The sequence below is a fragment of the Apium graveolens genome, unplaced genomic scaffold, assembly GCF_009905375.1.
Source record: "Apium graveolens cultivar Ventura unplaced genomic scaffold, ASM990537v1 ctg5247, whole genome shotgun sequence".
Classification (NCBI taxonomy): Eukaryota; Viridiplantae; Streptophyta; class Magnoliopsida; order Apiales; family Apiaceae; genus Apium; species Apium graveolens.
The window spans coordinates 7517-28308 of record NW_027418882.1 but is presented as its reverse complement, the minus strand read 5'-3'; the positions used below and the strand labels follow the sequence as shown (position 1 = coordinate 28308).

General features: G+C 36.4%; 1 non-coding gene across 1 annotated transcript; it reads left to right on the top strand.

Moving 5' to 3' along the window:
• The first annotated feature begins 675 nt into the window (after positions 1 to 675).
• LOC141702500 (small nucleolar RNA R71) lies at positions 676 to 782 on the top strand. The gene has a single exon (XR_012567141.1). It is a non-coding gene; the product is annotated as a small nucleolar RNA R71 (small nucleolar RNA).
• The last annotated feature ends 20010 nt before the right edge of the window (positions 783 to 20792 follow it).

Below are 20792 nucleotides of genomic sequence, written 5' to 3'. Positions count from 1 at the left end.
TTGACGATTGAGCACTGCATTGGCTATTTGACCGGTTTGATTTTCCAAGGTCTTGATAGAAACAACCTGACTTTTGCACAATAACTTAAGTTCCTCAAAATCAGCACTAGAAGATGGAGCAGCACCTCCTTGTTGAGGATATGATTGCCTTTGAGCATAATGATGTGGTTTCTGGAATCCAGGTGGATTAAACTGTTTACTTACGCCTTACTGATATGGTTGCTGAATAGCATTCTGATTATTACTCCAGCTGAAATTGGGATGATTTCTGTTGTTAGGGTGATAAGTAGCTGGCACAGGCTGCTGCGGTCGCTGATAATTGTTCACATACTGAACAAATTCATTAACAAGGGAACACTGATCCGTAGCAAAAGAACCTGCACAAAGCTCACAGACCATAGCTATCTGATTGACTCCATAGGTAGCTAAAAAGTCTACCTTCATAGACAGCGCTTGGAGCTGCGCTTGAATAGCTGTAGCTGCATCAACTTCCAGAATACCTACTACCTTCTTTAAGTTGGATTTTGATGCTCATTTGCAGCCATAGTGTCAATAAGATTATAAGCCTCAGTATAGCTTTTGGCCCACAAGGCGCCTCCAGCTGCTGCATCGAGCATGGGCCGAGATTGGGCCCCCAAACCATTATAAAAACCAGTGATCACCATCCAATCAGGCATATCATGATGTGGACACTTTCTCAACATCTCCTTGTAGTGCTCCCAAGCTTCGTACATGGATTCTGTAGGTTGCTGTGCAAACTGAGTAAGAGCACTCCTCATAGCTGCAGTCTTCGCCATTGGATAGAACTTCACCAGAAACTTTTGCGCAAGATCTTGCCAAGTAGTGATGGACCCAGCTGGTTCAGAATGTAATCAGTCCTTAGCTTTATCCCTCAGAGAGAATGGGAAAAGCCTCAGCTTGATATCCACATCAGTCACACCATTATATTTGAAAGTACTACAGATCTCGACAAAATTCCTGATGTGCACGTTGGGATCTTCAGTAGCAGCACCCCCAAAAGAAACAGAATTCTTCACCATCGGAATAGTGCCCAGCTTGATTTCAAAAGTGTTAGCCTGAATAGACGGATGAAGGATGCTTGACTGAATGTCATCAATTTTAGGCCGAGAAAAGTCCATAAGAGCTGGATCTGCCGGAACTATACGATCACCCATGATTACTGGTTCTTTCTGCTCACTCTCTGTATCCGAATCTTCAAAATCTATCTTCTCCGGAATACCAATAACTTCATCTGTCTCCTCAGCCGTATCTAAAGTCCTCTTGTGAGTACGAGAACGTGTTTGCATAAACGCTTGCTAAGGTACCTGAAACACAACCGAAAATAATATGTAACACGTCTTAATCAATGAGTCCTAATGACCACTGATGGTAAGTACATAAACTAAATAAATACGCCGAGTCCCCGGCAGCGGCGCCAAAAACTTGTTAAGGCGGAAAACACGCGCAAATAATACACGCAAGTATATGCGTTCACAAGTAATATAGAATACTTTCTAGTTCGTTCCCACAGAGACTCAGAGTAATTATGTTCAATTAACACTTACTCACCAATGTATAATTACTTCTCAATGTCAAGACAATAACACTTAGATTTGATTAACTAATTATTAACTAGAATTAACTATGAGAATTAAACACTTAATTGACACTTGAATTAACAATATTAAACACACATGAGATCATAACTTCATTACTACTTCCTTCAATAGTTATTGTTATTACCCTTAACATGTAATGGTGATGATATTAATCGAACAACACGAAACTGATAAAAGCCAACTTTCATTGTACTAATACCATTCTACCAAGCATCCACAATTAAGACAGAAGTTGAATAGGCATCAATTATATTGAGACCCTATATGTCTACAGAATTTGACAACATAACGATTTAAGCACAAGTTATTCCTTATGATTACACAGGGCAAGTAAAACGGTTAGAGTTACCCACTAATCATGCATACACATACATGAACCTATGCTAGCATGGAAATTTCTAAATCTCAAGATCCACCATCGCTTCACAAGAGATTAACACCCTATCTTATATATTCACGACGCACATAAGACGAATAAGCACAACCAATACTAGATATCATACAATCATCACACACTAAGGTATTAAACAACTAAATAAAGAATTCCATAGCAAATCCGTTACGACCCCATGATCACGATTAGCCTATGATAGCACTCATCGTCATCATGGGTTCATATGAAAACATGATAATAACACGCGAGAATAACTAAATAAACTACTTATATTAAACTAGAGTACGTCACAAGAGTAAATAGGTTCAAAGTAAAGAAAACCAGCATCCACTGTTATAATGAAATAAAGAATCACAAGAAAATATGCTTCCTCTTTGTTGCGGTGTGCTAAAACGGTCTTCTTCCTTATCTCCTTGCTCCTCGATTAATACCACGATTCAACACACGTAAAACGTCTCTGAAAACTACTTATATAGAAGCCCCACAAAACCCAGCTATCTTAGAAGTTGGAAGCTCAACAGAATTAGGTGTCTAAAAATCAGTATCTTTTTTTACGCCCCTGAGCGGCCGCTCAGCAATCCTGAGCGGGCGCCCAACTTCCTGAGCGGTCGCTCAGCAGAGCTGAGCGGGCGCTCAGAACCTTTCTGGAAAATTCATTTTTCTGCTCCCGTTCTTCACTGCATTCTGCTCCTAACTTCCCACTTGCAATGCCAAGCACATACTAAGGCTTATTCTTGATAAAATCTCTCCACAAATGCAAGTAATACCCTGGAATGCACAAACACTAGAAAAATGCATCAAATATGCAAAATACTTTTGATTTCAAGACATCAATTCAAGCTATTATAAGACGTTCTAAGTGGTATAAAATGCCACTTATCAAAGACCATCAGAGATAAAGCAAGAATTTCTGGTTCAAGATTTACAGAATTCATTCCATGTATTGTTGAAGATGATGGAAGTAAAATTCCTATGAAGAAGGATTCTGCTAAGCTTGAGGTAATACTGAAAGAGAAATGTCTATGCTACAATGAAGACTCTTCTCATCCTAGGGTAATAAGACTGGACAATGGTTTAGAAAGAAACCATATCTCTGCTTTAAGGACTGCAATCTATCATATTGGGAGTCAGAATGAAGAGATGAAGCAAGTCAAGACTACACTCTCTCAGGTCCTAAGGATTAAAGAAGAGAAGATGATATCACACTTTGTTAAGAATCATTATGGATTCAGATTGACTCAGTGAGATTGGTAAAAGCTACAAGGACTGTAAGTTGTAGTTAGTTATTCAGTTAAATTCTTTATGCATTTGAACTTAAATGTTTTTGACATCATCAAATCTATTAACTTGTATATTTTGCGTAATTTACAAGTTGGGGGAGATTGTTAGATATATTTGAGATGTCATGTCTAATATGTTTCATGTTTAATTTTCAGATCTTAACAAATAGGAAATATCAGGACTTAGTGGAATCAGTACTTACTGGAAGTCAGAACTTCATATCAGAACTTAATCCGTCAGAATTTAAGTACGGGAGGACTTAAAGTTAAGGAAGGAAGCTGATTTAAAGTAGAAGACCGAGACTAAAACAAAAGAAGATATGCATGGAAAGAATTAGAAGACTGGAAGACTTGTATAAGATATCTGATTGATATATTTTAGGAGACAGGATTATATTCCATATCAATTAGAAGTTATCTTGTAACTGTGTAGTATATAAACACAGACATAGGTTTACACTATATGTGTTATCATTATCGAGAAGATTATATATTGTAACCTAGCAGCTCTTAGTGATATTTGTTCATCACTGAGAGAGAACAGTTCCATTGTAACAGAGTTTATTACATTGAATATATCTATTTATTGTTACTTGTGTTCAAGATCGATTTGATTGTAATAACATTGTATTCAACCCCCTTCTACAGTGTTGTGTGACCTAACATATGTATGTCATTAACTTTATAATTTAAAGCTGACATAATAAATCTACGCAGAAAAATCTCCTTACCTCTTGACTGCAATGGCATTGTGAATCTGGTGCTCAGCTCCTCCAATATGTAGTGGCCTACATTTATCTATTTGTTGAGGGCCATTGAGTAGACCAGCTTCTGGACAACACTTGAAATGTTGTCAAATCCTGACTTTCTGCAGGTGAATGCCCTTATAACAGAATCAAACAGGAATGAGCATTCCCTCCTCAGATACTTCTTGTTCATGCTGGCCAGTATGATCCTCTCAGAGTAATTGATGAAGTCCATGAATTCATACAGCTCATCCTGAGTTGGAGCCTCCACCATCTTTTCACTAGGGATGCCCTAGAGCCTTATTGACATCATCCTCAAGAATCTCCACTTGTTGTCCCTTGATTGTGCAGTTTATCACTATGGTTGCAAATGGACTCTACAGTTTATCACTATGGTTGCAGTTTATCCTCAACAACTGCACAATCTCTACAAGGGTTGTCATGGAATCTATCAATGTATCTTTTGATGATAAAAAGATTACTGGACTTGAAGATTTCAATGATCATGATTCAGCTGAGATTTGAAAATGAAGATGTAAATTCTGATTTTGTAAATTCTGATGACCTAAATCCTGATCCTGTAAGTTCGGATGGGTCAAATTCTGATGTCATTGAAACTGTGGTAATTGCTCTAAAGGAAAATGCACCTGTTCAAGGGGAGCAAGCTGATGATCATACCACATCTCAAGACTCTCAAAAAGCATCAGAACCAGTCACTAGCTCTTTAAGTTCTGATTCATCAAATTCTGATGAGCCAAATTCTGATAATTCTGAAAACTCTGATTCTTCAATTCCTGAAGGATCCAACTCAAATTCTGAAATTTCAGAGAGCATAACTTCAGGGGGAGCATCAGAAAATGCTGATGGAGACAACATGGATCATGGGGGAGGATCCAGTTCTAGATATCAACTTCCATCTACAAGGAAGTAGACTAAAGCACACACACCTGACTTAATAATTGGAGATCCTGAAGCAGGTGTCAGAATTAGAACTGTAACATCAAATGAATGTCTCTATCATTCCTTTCTATCTCAGACTGAACCAAAGAAAGTGGAAGAAGCTCTTCAAGATGCTAATTGGGTGCAAGCAATGCATGAAGAGTTTAATGAATTTGAAAGAAATAAAGTCTGTACCAGTAGTGCCAAGACCAAAGAACAGATCAATTGTTGGCACAAAATGGGTGTTCAGAAAAAAACTGACAGTGATGGCATAATTACAAGAAACAAAGCAAGGCTGTTTGCTAAAGGTTACTCTCAACAGGAGGGTATTGACTATGATGAAACATTTGCTCCAATTGCTAGATTGGAAGCCATAAAAATCTTTTTGGCTTATGCTGCTCACAAGAAGTTTAAAGTCTTTCAAATGGATGTGAAAAGTGCTTTTCTCAATGGAGAATTGGAAGAAGAGGTATATGTTGAACAACCTCCAGGCTTTGTAGATCCAAAATTTCCAAATCATGTCTACAGGCTTGACAAAGCACTTTATGGCCTTAAGCAAGCTCCATGAGCATGGTATGAGACTTTAGCTCAATTCCTTCTGGAAAGTGGATTTACGAGAGGCATAATTGATAAAACTTTGTTCTACCTCAACCATGGAAAGGACTTACTTTTGGTACATATATTTGTTGATGATATCATCTTTGTCTCTATAAATACAAAACTTTGTGAAAGATTTTCCAAGTTAATGCAGTCAAGGTATCAAATGAGTATGATGGGAGAATTAAGCTATTTTCTGGGACTTCAAGTCAAGCAAACTGCAGAAGGTACTTTCATAAATCAATCCAAGTACACCAGAAATCTACTCAAGAAATTTGGAATGCAAGACAGTTCTACTGCATAAACTCCTATGGCCACTGCCACCAAGTTAGATAAAAATACTGGAGCATCAGTAGATATTACTAACTACAGAGGTATGATTGGCTCTTTACTCTATTTAACTGCAAGTAGACCAGATATCATGTATGCTACCTGTCTTTGTGCAAGATTTCAGGCTGATCCAAGAGAACCTCATCTAATAGCTGTGAAAAGAATTTTCAAGTACCTCAAGGGTACAACTGATCTAGTATTGTGGTATCCTAGGGAATCAGATTTAAGCTAATAGGTTACTCAGATGCAGATTTTGCAGGATGCAAAATAGACAGGAAAAGCACTAGTAGAAGCTGCCAATTTCTTGGAGGCAGATTGGTTTCTTGGTTTAACAAGAAATAGAAATCAATTTCCACATCAACTGCAGAAGCAGAATATATTGCTACAGGAAGCTGTTGTGCACAGATTCTTTGGATGAAGAATCAGTTACTGGACTATGGGTTAGAATTTTCTAAAATACCTATTTACTGTGATAATCAAAGTGCTATTGCTATGACAGGAAATCCAGTTCAACACTTAATGACAAAGCACATCAGTATTAGGTACCATTTTATACGAGAACGGGAACATGTGATGGAAGGTACAGTGGAATTGCATTTTGTTCCAACAGATCAACAACTAGCAGATATCTTCACAGAACCACTATGTGAAGCTAATTTTACAAGACTGGTAAATGAACTTGGAATGATTTTAGGTTCTTTTTCAAAATCTGTTTAGTTTTTGTTCTCATACATCAGACTTTATGATCAATATTTACAAATTTTCTTATCTCAATGTAATCTGTGCTTAAATTGTAATATATTAAACACTGCTTGTTATCTGATGTGATTCTATAAACTCTGAAAGTGTTTTGAATGTTCTGTGACTATTCAATCCAATGAGGATTATCTTGTTAGATGCTGACTTAGTAGTCTTTAACAAACTATGAATCCCATGTTTGAATTAATTATTTATGTGGAAATCAATAACACAAGCAAATTCTGATTTTGATCTTAGTCAAATTTACTTTGTGTATCTTCTTACTAAGTCACAAACTATATTATTGCTTCTTATCTGTCAAATTCTGATGTCAGTAAATCTTAAGGATGAACTACATGCTTGATAAGCCTCACTTATCTAAAGAAAATAAAAGAAAAGAAAATTTGAAATCAGGTACTCCTTTGAGATCTAGAGTAAATATGTGAAAGGGAATACCCAAGTGCATTGCTGGTATTAAGTAATATGCATTAGAAAAGTAATTTTTTTCTTGGTGACTTTTCACATTCTTTGATTACTGGAGAAATATTCTGATAACAACATAAATTCTGATAGCAGTTGTAACTCATTTACACTGAGAAGCCACTGTCAAAAGAATTTCAAAAGATGTATAAAATGAGCACAAACAGTTGAGGTGGATACTTGCATAAATTTATTCTATAGTAGACTTCAAAATTAAGGACATATTTTAAGCACTTTTCTTAGTTATGCCTTATTTCTAAGATATACTGAAGTTTATCAGACTTTAATCTTTATCTGATCATTTGCAAATACACACACTATCACTCCATATGAATGATGAAAATTATTGTGGTGATTAAGTTGTTTCAGATAAATAGTTAAGCATTATTTGCATAAATTCCTGAGGACAAGTTCTGATTATGTTCTGATGATTAAACTCTGAAGAAACCAGTCAGTATTTGTGTGAAGAATCACAGAAATAGTCATTCACTTTTTTTGAAGTACAGAAGCCATGTTTTGATGACCGTTAAATTCCGATAATAGTCAAGTTCTGATGCAAATCATGATGCTTACGTGACATTATTTATTTACTTGACTTATTTTTTTAATATTTACTGTAACGGTCATATTATCAGAAAATATTTAAGTGAGATAAAAACATGTCTAATCATTTGGTTAATGGGTTGCGTGTTTGTTTTGATAACCGCATGTGAGCAATAATTGAAAGAGATATGTCCTAAGTCCAATCATGTATGAGGATTTAGGAATAACTTTTATGTAATCTGTTTTGATTTCATTGATATTAATAAAAGACTTGTTTTGTTTTTATTGCGGGCTCTATCTATTTTAAGTGTTTAAATAAGTTATACCACATTTTAGAGTAAAGCTTTTTATGGATTGTGATGAGATCATAATAATGAGACCTAAAAGATGATAACTCTAAACTTAAATAGTTCCTGGTCGTAGGATTACTAACTGGTAATTAATAATCCGTAAATATCGGTACATACTATGCTTGCTTCATTATGAAGGATGTCTGTTCTCATAGACATTTGTGTGGTGACACTATAGCTAGTATGTAGGTGCTTATTATAGAATAAGTTCACTGAACATGACTCACACAGCTGAACAAATGATGAAGTTCACTCACGTGTCAGCAGTTGTTCACATAGTGATAGTTGTATAAGTATCCTTAGACTTGAGGTCATCATAGTCAGCTTGTGTACACTGAACTATGCTTTGGTTTAGTTCTTATTCTTCAGGGACAATTATAAGGGCTGTACTGGGTATAGGAATTTGTACACGAAGATAGTATATGATCAATAAAGGATCTACCCTTCCAGTGAAGGAAGAGAATGTTCAATGCTGATCCACTTATGCTAGTTCAGGAATCTCTGGCCAGAGTGAATAAAATTAGAAAGGAGTTTCTAATTTACATTAAATAGAACTAAGCATAGTGAATGGGAAACCAAGTGATTAAATAAGATAGGCTTGACACAAGTTCCCTGCCTTGTATTTAATCATGACATTGCAGGGTAGAAGGAATTGATTGTACGGTAACTACTCACTGAATAGGTTCTTGGTATTCTAAGCAGTGAATTCGTATTATCCGGATAGTCGCGATATGATGAGAAGTATCCCTCACGATGTAGAATAAATATGATTAATTAATTAATCATATTTAATGAATTAGAGAATTTATATAAATAATGATAAAATAGTTTTATTATTATTTATTCTACTAACGGCTTAATATTGAACCTACAGGGTCATACCATAAAAAAGAATGATTTAATGTGGAGGAATTAATTAATAATGGCTGATAATTATTTTTTTATGAAATAAATAATTAATTGGAAAATTTAATAATTGATTAAATAAGATTTAATTGATTATAAATTAATTAAGAAAAAGTTCTTAATATTATTAATTAAGAATTTAATTTTTGGAAATTAAATCAAGTGAGAGAATTATTTCTAAATTGTTTAGAAAAAGGATTAATAATTAAAAGGTGTTTTAATTATTAATGAGAATAATAAAGGGTTAATAATAATAATATTTTATGGGAAAATTTTCAGCTGAAAATTTTGCCTATAAATATACTATTATAAACCCTATTTTTGCCTCAATTAAAAATTTACAAAAACCCTAATTCTCTCCACCTCCTCCTCCTTCATTACATCGATTTCTTGGTGGATACCGATGGAGTGCTTCACACTTGAGGAGCATCTGCTAGGGATCTCCGCTCGTTGTTCTTGGATCGCTTTTAAAGGTTAGAAATTGATCCCATATATTTTAATCCCAATTTATATACTTTTATTTGGATTTTATATGTGTAAAATTGATTTACCATGCTTTTGTGATAGATAAAATCCTACAATGGTATCAGAGCCAGGTTGTATGCATATAGATCTGTGATAAAAATTTCAGAATTTTATGTGCTTGTATGAATTAATTATAATTTTAAAAGTTATATCATGTATTTTACTATGACTGATTAGAAATTGTTTCTCAGAATTATTTTGACTGTAGATCTGGGTTCTACAAGTGTTGTAGATCGTCTGGGTATTTTTTTCATGATTTTATGATGTATGGTTTAATTGTTATGAATTTTTGAAGTTGTATTAATTAAAATTCGTAATAAAAAATATGTATATATATAATCTGTTGTGTATATATATATTATATATTCTGCTGGTAATTAAAGAAGAGCACATGTGTTGATGGTGGCACGGAAAAAGAGATAACAGCAGTAATAGTGCGGCGACGGCGACTGTCAGAACAGGGGGGAGACCGCGCGTCTGACGTGCGCGCGTGGGGCACACACGCTCGTGTGTCACGCGCGGTGCATGTCAGACACGCGCGGTGCATGTCAGACACGCGCGGATCAAAGGTCAGCGTAGTGCTGATGTCATGCTGACGTCATCAGATGACGTCATGCTGACGTCAGCTCAGGTTTTTGGGCGCGTGAGGCGCGTGTGCGCGTGGGGGCGCGTGGGCGACGGTCTGACACGCGCCTGACAGCGCGTGTGCGCGTGGCGGCGCGTGGGTCACCTTCTCGGGGCGCGTGAGGGCGCGCCGTTGGATTCATCTTTTCGAGACGCATCTAATGGTATATTATATGATATTTTCTGAAATTGTTTCGGACTATTTATAGCTAACAGTATTGTTTTAAAGCTGTTTTTGACTGTTTTAATTGCTTTTAAATGCCTCATGTGATACATAGAGATGTATAATGCTTAGACCAATATGCTACATGATTTAACATGCCTATCTTTACGTTTATTCATGCTTATATATGTGATATATGCTTAGTTAATCATGCGATGATAGATTTAGGTGAACTTAATTAACATAAGGCGTTTATTAGACAATCTAGTATAGTGAAATTATTTCATGACCTTAATATAAATATTATGAATACGATCATGAGATTCTTGTGTTTATGAAACACGTAATTGAATATGAATTTTCAATATTGAGAGAAAGGATGATTCTGTCAACAACAGATTTCTATCTGTAAGAAAGGGTTATTAAGTGACGCCTCTTAACAATGCTCCACCCGATCTGGGAATCATCTGATTATCGATTATTGATTTGAAATATTTAATTTAAAAGGAAGAATCTCTTTATAATATGATTAAGATTGTAACGTAATATAATCCCTCTAAAATTAAATAATATCAAGTAGTAATTGGCCAATGACACAACGGGCTTGTGTCGGTCATAGCCTTCCAACATGATAGAAAGTGGTTCTTCTTTTTAAATCATTGTCGTTTCGTGCTACAGCCGAGGGCTTTGATTTTGAAATAAGAAATACTTGTCTATTACATAGAGATGTGTACACTGAATTAGAATCTAAAGGTCGTTACCTGCTACAGCCGTGGCCGTGGAGACTGATTCAATTGTATAAAATATTGGGTTAGACTTGACTTAGAATATTAAGTTTGTCGTGCCACAGCCGTGACTCAATTATTCAAGAGGCTAAAGTTATATTAGGGAATAACATAAGATGTAATTGACAAGAGTTGTCTGCCTATTGAACATCACATGACGTTTCGTGCTACAGCCGAGATTGTGTGATGGAATGTAGGATCCCTATTCCCACTAGCATTATGAATGTTTAATTTTCACTTAGGGGTTGTATAAATTAGATAAACTAGTGGGAGCCACTTATGAATAAAGACCCGATTCATATAATGTTTTGAAATGAAATTGAATATTTGCTAAGTGTTGTTATGTGTTTATCATTTACAGATTTACTATATTCTTCATGTCTTCTGCACTATCACTCCGGAGCATACTAGATGCTCACAAGTTGACTGGTCCTAATTTAGCTATTTGTTTTCACTGTAACAAGTTGGGGCACTGGAAGAGGAACTGCAAGGTTTACCTTGCAGAATTGAAGAAGAAGAAGGGTAGTGAGTCTACCGCTTCTGATTCAGGCATGTTCATGATCGAAGTCAATATGTCACTAGGTCAAATTTCTACTTGGGTATTAGATACTGCCTGTGGTTCTCATATTTGCAATTCATTGCAAGGACTAAAGGGAAGTAGGACTCTTGAAAAAGATGAGGTGATTCTACGTATGGGTAATGGAGCAAGGGTTGCGGCCATATCTGTAGGATCATTTAGTCTACATATGCCTACGGGCAAGACTATTATTTTGAATAATTGTTATTACGTTCCCTCTATTGTGAGGAATATTGTTTCTATTCCTATGTTGGATATGGATGGTTTTTCATTTATTATTAAGAATAATGAATGTTCTATTCTTAGAGATAATATTCTTTATGGACGTGGAATTTTAAATAATGGTCTGTATGTATGTGACGTAGAGCATGATTTACTTCAGATTGAACAAACTAACAAAAGAAAACGAGATGATGAAAATCAGACCTATTTATGGCACTGTAGGCTAGGTCATATTAGTGAAAATAGACTGCGGACATTGCATAAGGAAGGGTTACTTGACCCCTTTGATTTTGAATCATATGCTACATGCGAGTTTTGTCTATTGGGTAAAATGACCAAATCTCCATTTAGTGGATATGGAGAGAGGGCTGCAGATTTGCTAGGATTGGTACACACAGATGTATGTGGACCAATGTCTACGCAAGCCATGGGTGAATTTTCATACTTCATTACTTTCATAGATGATAAATCTAGATTCAGATATTTGTATTTGATGAAACACAAGTCTGAAGCCTTTGAAAAGTTCAATGGAGAAACAAACCAAACACAGTATTATAACTCTTCGATCAGATCGAGGTGGTGAATACTTGAATGGTGAGTTTCTAGATTATCTCAAAGAAAATGGTATAGTCTCCCAATGGACTCCTCCATATACTCCACAGTTGAATGGGGTATCTGAAAGGAGAAATCGAACTTTGTTAAACATAGTTTGGTCCATGATGAGCTATGTGAATCTTCCAGTATTCCTATGGGGTTATACATTGCAAACCTCAGCATATTTACTGAATAAGGTGCCTTCCAAATCTGTTCCTCAAACTCCATATGAGATATGGAAAGAAAGGAAACCGAGTCTTAAACACGTTAAGATTTGGGGATGTCCAGCTTATGTCAAGAAAGTTGACCGAGATAAGCTGGAATCTCGATCCGTAAAATATAATTTTGTGGGATATCCTAAAGAGACTTTGGGGTATTACTTTTACACCGATCATCGGGTGTTTGTCTCCAGACATGCTACCTTCTTGGAAAAGCAGTTTATCCTTGAAGGAAACATTGGGAGCAAAATTGAACTTGATGAAGTTCAAGAAGCACAAACTACTACGGATCAAGTGGAAACACCTGTTCAGACTGAACAACCTTCTGTGGAACAGCCCATTCGTAGGACAGGGAGAGTGTCTCGCCAACCTGAGAGGTATTATGGCCTTGTCATTGAGAATGGCAATGAGTTGTCAATCATTGATGATGACGACCCTGTGACCTATAATGAGGCTATGAGTAGTGTTGACTCAGAGAAATGGCATAGTGCCATGAAATCCGAAATGGAATCTATGTATACCAACCAAGTATGGACTCTAGTTGAGGCGCCTGATGGTGTTAAGCCTATTAGGGTGCAAGTGGGTATACAAAAGAAAGATTGGAGCAGATGGCCAGGTGGAGACCTATAAGGCCAGGCTTGTGTTAAAAGGATTCAAACAAAGGCAAGGGATTGACTTTGATGAAACTTTTTCGCCTGTAGCCCTGTTAAAATTCAATTCGGATTTTGCTTACGATTGCTGCTTACTACGACTATGAGATCTGACAAATGGACGTGAAAACGGCCTTCCTCAATGGGGAACTTGAGGAGGAAGTGTATATAACACAGCCATAGGGTTTTCTTTCCAAGGGAAATGAACACCTAGTGTGTAAGCTGTTGCGAACCATATATGGTTTAAGGCAAGCTTCTCGTAGATGGAACATCCATTTTGATGAGACAATCAAAGAGTTTGGTTTTATCAAAAATATAGATGAACCATGTGTCTACAAGAAGGTTAGTGGGAGCGCGGTAACATTTCTTGTATTGTATGTGGATGACATACTTCTTATAGGAAATGATATACCGATGCTGCAATCAGTCAAAGTATGGCTATCAAAGAACTTCACCATGAAGGACTTGGGAGAAGCATCCTACATTCTCGGTATGAAGATCTATAGAGATAGATCTAGAAGAGTGATAGGTCTTACCCAGGGTACATATATCCAGAAAGTGCTTAAAAGGTTTAGCATGGAAAACTCCAAAAGAGGTCTCATATCGATGAGCCATGGAGTGTCCCTTTCCGAGAAAATGTCTCCTAAGACACCTGAGGAAAGAGAGCGTATGAGTATGATTCCTTATGCTTCAGCAATAGGATCTATCATGTACGCGATGTTGTGTACTAGGCCTGATATTGCTTATTCAATTAATGTGACGAGCAGATATCAGTCCAATCCAGGTGAAGACCACTGGAAAGCAGTGAAAAACATCCTTAAGTACTTACGAAGGACTCAGGACATTTTTCTTGTTTTTGGTGGTGAATCTGAGTTGAAAATAGAGGGTTATACTGACTCTAGTTTTCAATCAGGAAGTGATAGCAAATCCATGTCAGGGTACGTGTTTACTCTGAATGGTGGTGCGATTAGTTGGAAGAGTTCCAAACAGTCTATAACGGCTGACTCCACAGCGGAAGCAGAATATATAGCTGCAAGTGAGGCTGCAAAAGAAGCCGTTTGGATGAGGAAATTTGTTTCTGAGTTGGGAGTTGTTCCTAGCGTTGAAGAGCCTATTGTGTTGTATTGTGATAACAATGCAGCAATAGCACAAGCCAAGGAACCTAGGTCTCATAAAAATTCCAAACATGTCCTGCGGCGCTTTCATCTGATTAGGGAGATTGTTGAAAGAGGAGATGTCAACGTCGAGAGAGTTGACACACATAACAACATAGCAGACCCTTTAACAAAGCCACTTTCTCAAAGTCACTTTGATCGTCATAAAGATAAGATGGGTATTAGATACCAGAGTAATTGGCTTTAGTACAAGTGGGAGATTGAAAGAGATATGTCCTAAGTCCAATCATGTATGAGGATTTAGGAATAACTTTTATGTAATCTGTTTTGATTTCATTGATATTAATAAAAGACTTATTTTGTTTTTATTGCGGGCTCTATCTATTTTAAGTGTTTAAATAAGATATACCACAGTTTAGAGTAAAGCTTTTTATGGATTGTGATGAGATCATAATAATGAGACCTAAAAGATGATAACTCTAAACTTAAATAGTTCCTGGTCGTAGGATTACTAACTGGTAATTAATAATCCGCAAAGATCGGTATATACTATGCTTGCTTCATTATGAAGGATGTCTGTTCTCGTAGAAATTTGTGTGGTGACACTATAGCTAGTATGTAGGTGCTTATTATAGAATAAGTTCACTGAACATGACTCACACAGCTGAACAACTAATGGAGTTCACTCACGTGTCAGCAGTTGTTCACATAGTGATAGTTGTACAAGTATCCTTAGACTTGAGGTCCTCATAGTCATCTTGTGAACACTGAACTATGCTTTGGTTTAGTTCTTAGTCTCCAGGGACAATTATAAGGGCTCTACTGGGTATAGGAATTTGTACACGAAGATAATGTATGATCAATAAAGGATCTACCCCTTCCAGTGAAGGAAGAGAATGTTCAATGCTGATCCACTTATGCGAGTTCAGGAATCTCTGGCCAGAGTGAATGAAATTAGATAGGAGTTTCTAATTTACATTAAATAGAACTAAGCATAGTGAATGGGAAAGCAAGTAATTAAATAAGATAGGCCTGACACAAGTTCCCTTCCTTGTATTTATTCGTGACAGTGCAGGGTAGAAGGAATTGATTGTACGGTAACTACTCACTGAATAGGTTCTTGGTATTCTAAGCAATAAATTCGCATTATCCGGATAGTCGCGATATGCTGAGAAGTATCCCTCACGATGTAGAATAAATATGATTAATTAATTAATCATATTTAATGAATTAGAGAATTTATATAAATAATGATAAAACAGTTTTATTATTATTTGTTGTGAATATGTTGTGTACTTAATGATCACTTAAACAAAATGTCTAAGTAGATTTTACTTAGTGAAATTATGTAGCACTCGACGGATAAGAGTTTTAGTCCCGACGGATAACTCGTTATAGTCCCGACGGATGATTAACTTATTATCCATCGAGTGAGTAGCTTATGTAATAATAAGTTTGTAGCACAGTGTTGTATGCACCTTTGTATAGAATCTGTAGTAGCATATAAGTCATGTTGACTTTAACTAGATATGCAGAATAGGTTGATTAACTGTACATAAGCAATGTCTTGTAATTCTGTATAAGTGAAATGAAGTCAAGTGCTAAAATAGCTACCAACGGATGATTAACAAAGCTTCGACGGATGATCAAATGACTATCAACGGATGTTTAACATAGCAGTCGACGGATGATCAATTAAGTCATCGACGGATAATCAATTAAGTCATCGACGGATGATCTGAAAGTCGACGGATGATCATATTAAGATTCAAACATCAGTTGAACAGTGAAAGCTGACACACAGCCGTTGAGTTGGATACAAGTACACTGTGGAAGCCCATTAACTGGGTAATAGAGGACAAAAAGCAGCAAAGATCAAGACTGTTAGATTTTATATTTATTCAGTTCTTTTGACTTTGTAATCTTGGTAATATATAAACCAAGAGAGTAGCAAATAGAAAAATAACTGAGATAGCTAAGAAACAACAACAGAGAAATCTTTGTAAGCACTATCTTTAGCATTTCCTGTATTTTTAGCAGTTCTATTTTGTAAGCAGCTGTGAGCATTTCTGCACACAGAGTCTTCTCGATATATTAAATATATCTCTGGTGGAATTGTTTAAATCCACCAGAAAGTTTTTAAAGACTCTTGTTTTTAATTACTTATGTTTTGATTCATTCAAGTTTACATTCCGCATTGTGCTAATCAAAACAAATATATCCATAATCGAGTTGAATATTTTTATTTCAAGAAAAAGGTTCAAGAATTCCATTCAACCCCCTTCTGTAATTCTTGCTATATTGTTAAGGGACTAACAATTGGTATCAGAGCAAGCTCTTAATCTACAAAGAGTTTAAAGATCAAAACAATTCAGCAAGATGAACAAGAAAGATGTTGGAGTCAAGATTCTTTTTCTTGATAAAGATAATTACCATCATTGGAAGGTAAAGATGCATCTTCATATGCTTTCTCAAGATGAGGCCTATGTGGACTGCATAGAAAGAGGCCCTCATGTTCCTATGAGAGCTGCAACAGGAAATGAACCATCAGTTCCAAAGCCAAGGCATGAATGGTCTGATCCTGATATTGAACAAGTCAGGAAAGATAAAAAGGCCATGAACATTCTGTTCAATGGTGTTGATGTAGACATGCTTGATAACATCATCAACTGCAAGACTGCCAAGGAAGTTTGGGACACAATACAGATAATCTGTGATGGTACTGAGCAAGTAAGAGAAAATAAAATACAGCTCCTGATTCAGCAATATGAGCATTTTCACAATGAAGAAAGTGAGTCACTCACTGATATTTTTAGTAGATTCCAAAAGCTACTAAATGCTCTTAAATTGCATGGAAGAGTCTATCAGACTAAAGACTCCAATCTGAAATTTCTCAGATCTCTTCCAAAGGAATGGAAACCAATGACAGTCTCATTGAGAAACTCACAAGATTATAAGGAGTTTACTTTGGAGAGACTGTATGGCATTCTGAAGACCTATGAGCTTGAAATAGAGCAGGATGAAAGAATGGAGAGAGGAAAGAAGAAAGGAGGATCCATTGCACTAGTGGCTGAACTGGAAAAGGAGAAGGAAGTGAAGATGGAAGCTGTGGAATCAACTTCAAAGGCCTGTGAAAGCAAGGGTAAAGGGCTAGCTGCAGAAAGTGAAGATTCATTGAGTCAAGATGACATGGAGGACATTGATGAGCACCTAGAATTCCTTTCAAGAAGATTTGCCAAGCTCAAGTTCAAGAAGAACTTTGGAGCTGCCAAGCCAAATAGAAACATGGTGGATAAATCAAAATTCAAGTGTTTCAAATGTGGCTTGGCAGGGCATTTTGCAAATGAGTGTAGAAAGTCAGATTCCAGTAAGAAAAGATTTGAGTCTGTGGATTATAAGCAAAAATACTTTGATCTACTCAAACAGAAGGAAAGGGCTTTTATTACACAAGAGAATGACTGGGCAACTGATGGTTTGGATGAAGATGAGGATGTCAGTTATGTCAATCTAGCCCTTATGGCCAAGTCTGATGAAACAGAGACAAGTTCCTCAAGCAATCAGGTAATCACTACAAACCTTGCACATTTATCTAAAGCTGAGTGTAATGATGCAATAAATGACATGTCTACAGAATTGTATTATTTGCGTGTTACACTTAAGTCCCTCACTAAAGAAAATGCTAAAATCAAAGAAAACAACTTGTTTTTGAGTGAGAGGAATAATGTGCTTGAGTCTCAGTTTGTTGAGTTTGAGAAACTAAAAATTGATTGTAGAATTGCCAAGGAGGAATTACCTGAGTCCTTGAAAAAGGAAGAAATTTTAAAGAAGCAGCTCGATCGTGAACAGGAGGTGATTAAAGCATGGAAAATATCCAGAGATGTTCATGCTCAAATCACCAAGGTTCAAGGAATTGAGTCCTTTTGTGATGAAGCCTGGAAAAAGAATAAGGAGAAACTAGAACCTATTTTGGTAGATGGATTGCTGACAGATGTAGACTCGATGGATGATGAGAACTATCCGTCGGATAACAAAAAGTGTTATCCGTCGAATGATAAAAATCCTCATCCGTCGGCTGTGAGCAAACCCATTAGCAAAGCCAAATTAACCAAGCTAAATGAAAAGTATGGGTCTGTTTCCAAGAACTTTGTTTCAGGAGAGTCAAGTCAAGCCAAGAAAGGGAAGAAGGCTAATGTTGGTCACATGACTGTCAAACAGTTAAGTGACAGACTTGAGAAGATAGAGGTAAAAACAGAGACTAAAAGGAAAAACAATAGGAATGGTAAAGTAGGGATTAACAAACATAATAACTACACACCTGACAAATATGCTCCTAGAAAAATCTGTGTCAAATGTGGTAGTGTAAATCATTTGTCTGTTAATTACAAATCTGCCATGCCTACTCCCATGTCTGTTCAGCCTCAATTCTCTAACATGAATGCCATGCTTCCCATGCCTGTTAATGCTATGCCTACACAGAACATGAATGCATAGTTTGCTAATATGCCATTTGCACCTAATCCATATTATGCTGCATATAATATGCCTTAAATGCCATTTAGCATGCCTTACTGGAATAACATGTTTGCACCAAGCATGCCATTTCCTGTTAGCCATAACATGCATGATAATTCTGTTGCATCTAGTGGTTTCAAAGGCCCAACCCAAATGACTAAGGAAGAATCTGAAATTCCTAAGTCAAATGAGTTAAGACCTAAGAAACAGAAGAAGAAAGCTAACAAGGCAGGACCCAAGGAAACTTGGGTACCAAAATCAACTTGATTTGATTTTGATGTGTGCAGGGAAACAGAAGGAATCTTTGGTACTTGGATAGTGGTTGTTCAAGACACATGACTGGTGATTCTACCCTACTCACAGAGTTTGAAGAGAGAGCTGGCCCAAGCATCACATTTGGAGATGACAGCAAAGGTTATACTGTGGGATATGGCTTGATTTCAAAGGACAATGTCATCATTGAAGAGGTTGCCTTAGTGGATGGTCTCAAACACAATCTGTTGAGTATCAGCCAGCTTTGTGATAAAGGCAACTCAGTAACCTTCAACAAAGAAACCTGTGTTGTGATTAATAATCAAAACAACAAAGTGGTTCTCACTGGTGTGAGAAGAGGAAATGTGTATCTAGCTGACTTCAACTCAACTAAAGCAGAATCTGTAACTTGTCTTCTTAGTAAAGCAAGTCAAGATGAAAGTTGGCTATGGCACAAGAAGCTATCCCATTTGAACTTCAAGACCATGAATGAGCTGGTAAAGAAAGAGCTAGTTAGAGGTATTCCTATGGTGGAGTTTACAAAGGATGGACTGTGTGATGCCTGCCAAAAAGGGAAGCAGATTAAAGCATCATTCAGGAAGAAACTTGATTCAGCAATTGAAGAGCCTCTACAACTGCTTCACATAGATTTGTTTGGACCAGTCTATATATTGTCAATCTCAAAGAAAAGATTTTGCCTAGTAATTGTAGATGATTTCTCAAAGTTCTCTTGGACATATTTCCTAAAGTCCAAAGATGAGGCTAGTGAAATCATCATCAATCACATAAGGCAAGTTAACAATCATCCTGATTTCAAAGTTAGAAGAATCAGGAGTGATAATGGAACTGAGTTCAAGAACTATGTCATGAGAGCATTTTGTGAGGAAAATGGAATCTTGCATGAGTTTTCAGCAGCAAGGACTCCACAACAGAATGGGGTAGTGGAAAGAAAGAATAGATCTCTTATTGAAGCTACAAGGACAATGCTTGAAGAATCAAAACTACCAACATACTTCTGGGCTGAAGCTGTAAACACTGCATGCTACACTCAGAACATCTCTCTGATTAATCAAGCAAGATGCATGACACCTTATCAATTGTTCAAGAACAAGAAGCCAACTCTGAACTTTCTTCATGTCTTTGGCTGTAAATGCTATATTCTGAGAAATCAAACTGATCAAAATGGGAAGTTTGATGCTAAAGCAGATGAAGGAATTTTTGTTGGATATGCTGTTGGTAAAGCATATAGAGTCTACAATCTAAGAACCAACATTGTTGTTGAATCTATACATGTTGTGTTTGATGATAAAAAGATTGAAGGACTAAAATGTAATAACCCCAATTTTTGGGAATTTTTGAAACCCTTATGAATAGTGTTTTTGCTGAATGAGAAAACTTTTCATGCCACGCTATGTAGGGGTTCTGTTATTGATCTTATGGGATATTATTAGTACTCTATGTGGTATATAAGTGTATGTAAAGATCGTCAGAATCCAATTCCGAACACTTTGATTTTTCCCGGAAATCCACAATATACGGAGAGAATTGAGTATAAGGTAACAGGATAAAAAGGATTTAAATTAAAGGATTATAAGAGAGGATCATAAAAGGAATATAATATATTGAGAAAGGT